Here is a 6000-nt window from a genome sequence, read left to right on the forward strand (position 1 = left end):
ATGGCTACAGCACGGGCAACAAACAGGAGCAGCTGGAAGCCATTGTGCAGCAGGAAAACTGTGACATAGTTGCCATCACAGACATGTGGGGATGATTCAAACAACTGGAGGGCTGTGGTGAGTAGCTACAGACTCTTCAGAAAGGACAGGCGAAGAAGGAGTGGTGGTGGGATAGCTTTGTAGCTTAGAGAGAGTTTTGATTTTCCAGAGCTTGATAAAAGTGATGACTGGGTTGAGTGTGCATAGGTAAGAATCAGGGGGAAGGCCAAAAAGGCAGACATCCTAGTGGGAGTCTGCTGTAGACCAGCCAAATAGGTTGAAGAGTCAGACAGAATATTCTGTAAGCAGCTGAGAAAAGTCTCACAATCACTATCCCTTGTTCCCATGGGGGACTTCACCACACATCTGGAAACAAAAGAATCTGGCACTTGCCATTATTAAACTGCATATTGTTGGTGATTGCCCAGCCCTCTATCAAGATATCTTTGCAGAGCCTCTCTGCCTTTGAGGAAGTCAACAGCTCCTCCCAGTTTAACATCATCAGCAAACATAGTATACCTTCAAATCCTGCATCCAAGCTATTTATGAAGACATTGAAGAACACTGACCTCTCTATCTTTTATTAGATGCGGGGAGAAACATAGGCTGCAGTACTTAATGCTTTCTTTGCCTGAGACATTCAACAGTAAAACCAGTGTTCATGGGTAGTCAGCCCCCTGAGCTGAAAGACTGGGACAGGGAGCAGAATAAAGCCCTCATAATCCCAGGGGAAATGGTTAGCAACCTGCTATACCACTGAGATACACACAAGTTTATGGGACCGGATAGTATCCACACAAAGGTACTGAGGGGGCTGGCAAAAATTCTCATGGAACCACTTTCCATCCTTTACCAGCAGCTCTGGCTAACTGGGCAGGTCCCAGTTCACTGGAGATTAGCCAGTGTGACACCCCTTTAACAGAACGGTCACAAGGAGGATGCAGGGAACTACCTGTTCAGCCTGTCAGCCTGACCTCAGTGTCAGGGAAGGTCATGGGGAGGACCATCTTGAGTGCTGCCATGTGGCATGTGCAGGATAACCAGGGGATCAGGCCCAGCCAGCATGGGTTTATGGAAGGCAGGTTCTGCTTGGCCAGCCTGATCTCCTTCTGTAACAAGGTTACCCACTTGGCAGATGAGGGAAAGGCTGTGTATGCTGTGTACTTGGACTTTAGTAAAGCCTTTTCCCACAGCATTCTTCTGGAGACACTGGCTGCCTAGGGCTTGGATAAGTGCACTCTTTGTTGGATAAAAAAACTGGCCAGATGTCTGGTCCCAGAGAGTGGTGGAAAATGGAGTTACATCCAGCTGGTGGCCAGACACCAGTGGTGTTCTCCAGGGCTTAGTACTGGGGCCAGTCCTGTTTAATATCTTTATTGACAATCTGGGCAAGGGGATTGAGTGCACCCTCAGTCAGTTTGCAGATGAGGCCCAGTCAGGTGGAAGTGTTGGTCTGCTGGAGGGCAGGAAGGCTCTGTGGAGGGATCTGGACAGACTGGATCAGAGGGATGAGGCCAATTGTATGAGGTTCAACAAGGAAAAGTGCAGTGTCTTGCAGTTAGGTCACAACAACCCCATGCAGCACTACTGGCTGGAAAACCTGCCCTGTAGAAAAGGACTTGGAGGTGCTGGTCAACAGCAGCAGGACAGGATCCAGAACATGCCCAGGTGGCCAAGAAGGCCAATGGTCAGCAGGACCAGGGTGATGACTGTCACCCTGTACTTGGCACTGGTAAGGCCACACCTCAAATATTGTGTTCAGTTTTGGGCCCCTCAGTACAAGAAGGACATTGAGGTGCTGGAGTGTGTCCAGAGAAGAGGAATGGAGCTGGGGAAGGGTCTGGGGCACAAATCCTACGAGGAGCATCTGAGGGAGCTCGGGGCGTTTAGCCTGGAGAAAAGGAGGCTCAGGGGAGGTTATCACTCTCTCCAACTACCTGAAAGAAGGGTGTAGTAAGATGGGGATTGGATTCTTCTCCCAAGTGATAGGACAAGAGGAACAGCCTCAAATTACACTAGGGGAGTTTTAGATTGGATTTTAGGAAAGATTTCTTCACCAACAGGGTTGTTATGCATCAGGCTGCCCAGGGAAGTAGTGGAGTCACCATCCCTGGAGGTATTAAAAAGACATGTTGATGTGGCACTGAGGGACATGCTTTAGTGATGGACTTGGCAGTGCTGGGTTAATGCTTGGACTTGATGATCTTAAAGATCTTTTCGAGTCTAAATGATTTTATGACTTTATCTATAATTTGTTGAACCAAGGCAAACTTTTGGGACTGTTTTTAAACACTATTTCCTAATTTTCAAATGAGTATCATATGCATAATGAAATTGCAATATTCTAATGTTACTCACGACTCTTTAGTTTTATGCCTTGAGATAGATGGTTACATATTTGTTTCTGAAGTAACATTTGCAATTTGGGATTGCAGCAAAATATTTGCTAAAAGAGAGTGTGAATAGTTCACAGGCTTGTCAGAATCCATCTGTTTGTGTCTATTAATGGGTGTATTCCCAGCTGTGGTCTTTCTAATGTAATAAATAAAAAGTTTCTTTCTTATATAAATCCAGTGCCTGAAATCTCCTTGTAAAATTGATTTATTTCAATAAAAAATCTGTGCTTATGTTAAAAACACCTCTTAAAATGAGCAAGACTGTGAGATGCCATTCACATATCATTTCAGCAGCCATCTGACACATAAACTAGTCAGTCTCAAGTAATTTACTACAGCATTTTTCTGGATAAGCCATGGAGGAGCATGCCATTCAGATCAGGATGAGGGGGACAGGGATGGGAAAAAAGAGGTGTATTTAGCAGAGGAATGAGAGGCATATCCAAAACAATCTGAAGGTTGGGACAAAGGCTTGGCTGCTCACTCCTTCATGCAATGAATCCAACACAAATTTACAGAGGTATGCAACACACTTTAGAGAAGCCCAAGCTATGAACCAATGTAGGAGGTCCCTAAATCTTTAGGAACCCTTTTTGTAATGCTATGTGTAATTTTTTTTTTTTTGTATTTTAACTGAGAGAAGTTATATTTCTAACTTTGGTATTCACTTACATCTTTCATCATCCTCTCAAGCTATCCTTTTCTGGAGCTGGCAGCTATCCTGTATTTCTTCGTAAATTGCAGCAACACAAAACCCTATACAAAGACATTTCAAACTAATTTTTTGCTCAAATTTATACAGATCTACACATGATCTAAGGTATATCTGAACTATGCTACTGTTCTGAGGCAGTATCTCTTTAAATTTTTTCTATAACAAAACCGATACTCCAGTTTTGTGGCTGTCTTTTAAAGTGCTTCTGTATTAAATGACCTGTGAAGATTCAGTGCCCTTCTGCATCATCATGGCCTGGAAAACCAGTCCTCCCCAGAAAACATCCCTTGGTTTATCAAAGCACCAGTGCCATTCATTTAGCTCAGGCAACAGAAGGAATTAATTATTCCCACATTATTTTACATCTGTGACGAGTGAAATTTGTGAAGTATTCACAAGATTAAGCAAGCTATTTTGAAGTTATCTTGCTGCTAAAGAAATATCTATGGTTCAAACAACTTTTTCTAAGTATAAATTTCAAGTCATAGTATTTTCAAATATTTTATGATTCAAATTCTTACAGCCTAAAGAAAAACATTTATAAGTCCCAGTGCCTCCTTTTCCACTGTACTACAGCGTGTTGCTGGATCTGATTTCTGTAAAAAAGGTTTTATAGGAAATCTTTTCTATATACTTACTGTTCAACAACAACAAAGAAAAAAAAATCAGTATCTCTATGAAATGATCCATTGAAATGCAACTCACTCTGGTGTTTATATACAGCAGAGTATGTTTGGTTTTGATTACCATGCTAGCTGAAAACATCTTATTCTTTAATTCCCATAAATTTTGTTCTGCATTGCTATGTGTCCTGCTGCAAAAGCTCAGGAAATAAGGCTCCTGGGTGGCAGCCTGTCCTTGAGGCCAGAGAATGCCTTCAATATTGCACTACCTTAATAAAACCAGCTGCTGTGTCTAATGCGGAGTGACGCACGATGAGCACGCACCCTAATTGACATCACTGTAATTAAATTACTGCCCTCTACTGGAATGACGGGCAGAGTGTTTCACGTGAAATGGATTGTTTTGTAAAGTAATTAAATTGATTATTGAAGTCTGGTGTCTCATGGAACCAAGCGCCATGAATTCCAGGTGCTCTTGGTCCCTTCTTGGAGCACAGCTATTTGCTGCACACATATCTGCCGGCATTCAGCCTTTGCTTACTTGCAGTACAAGGTGCACCAGGTTGGTCTGATTCTCAAAATATTTTCCTTTTTAAACTGTAAACAGGATGTACAAAGGAGCTACAGAAATGCACTCTTCTCGTGAATGCTCGAATATCAGTCAAGAAACCTTCTACACTGCCATATTTTGAGGCCTGTAATTATCAAAAGAAAATATAACAAATCCCTACTTAATTGAAAATAATATTCTCAAACCCAAATTTTCAAGAATCACAAGACAGATATCACTTCCTTAAAATCATGAAGTTAGCCTGAAACTGACATTTTACAAAATGAGGTTTTTTTCTTGGCTTTTCAGACTCTGAAGTTCACATTTTCTTTTTAAATTTGCTATGCAAATGTGCTTAAGTAGAAATGAAAGCTGGGTTTCTCAATAAATTGTTACTCAAGGAGATGATTTATAAAGGAGTTATGACATATAGCAGCACAAGCTTTTGCCATAGTATGACAGAAAACCCAACAAAATAAGGAAGAGCAAGACAGAACATCTGTCTCTCAAGAAATCCAAGAAGTACAAAATATAAGAAGACAAATGTGAGTCAAAGCACTGCTGTGAAACAAGGCCAATGTCTGGCAAGTGTTGCATAAAACGAAATTGTTAAGTCATCTAAGTTCTCATAATCCCTAGAAATATGACAATATGGGACATTTTGAAGTGTTTTTTTCATTAAAGCAAAAAGACAAAAATTCAGAATTGGGACTTCATGATTCCTGAAACTAGACACCACATCCTACTGTAGCTGGGAAAGCAGAAGAATGGGAGTCCAGTCTCCACTGCCTTCCTGAGTCCAGAAATTTCACATTTCAGAATTTGCTGGCCAGCCACCAACAGACTATTGATGTTCACTATGCAGCTTAAAGTTTATTGTGGATATAAATGTTCCATATAAATGTTCTGGCATAGGTATTATTATAAATAAAGTCACTTGCATGGGGATATGGAAGCAGCCTATAGGATTACAGTCATATGAATAAATACAAAAACACCTGTAGGAAATAACTGAGAAGATACATTATTTAATATGCCATGACTGATATAAAGAAGCAATCCTGGAATGGAAAATCATTACTGTTTAATGTTAGATAAATACATTAAGCATTTTTATCAGTCCATACAAGCTCCCATATATCTTAGAAAAATGCGAGCACCAATAAACACATCCATCTTAATGTACAGGAACTTAAACAATATTGTGTTATATTTACTGCTTCTGAAAAAATAGTACTATGAATTGTTTCCAATATTTGGTCTGCAAACATCAGAATAAGTACAATGCTTACAAGAATATTCCATAAAATTACAGTGTAGAGAACTGACAGGATATCAGCCTTCTTCTTGTCACATAGAAGCATCTGCAGGTGGAATTAGCTGAGGCCATGTATATGTGCAGAGAAAAAAGGAGAAATATTTGTTTACTGAGAACTCAAAGAACCTTTTGAATGCTCAAGGAACCACAAAAAGTCAGTAGAAAGACAAAAAGAAAAAAAAAAAAAACAAAGAGAAAACCAACAAACCCAAACCAAACAAACCCAAACCAACTAAAAAACTGCTACAAAAAGGATTGACATCGTGACTTTCTAGGAAAAAAGTGTATTTTCTAAAGATTAATGTATCACTGAAATCTGTGAACAGCTAAGCTCCAGAAAGAGGGAGACCTGTTAAGAA

This window comes from Sylvia atricapilla, chromosome 2 (assembly GCF_009819655.1).
Source record: "Sylvia atricapilla isolate bSylAtr1 chromosome 2, bSylAtr1.pri, whole genome shotgun sequence".
NCBI lineage: Eukaryota > Metazoa > Chordata > Aves > Passeriformes > Sylviidae > Sylvia > Sylvia atricapilla.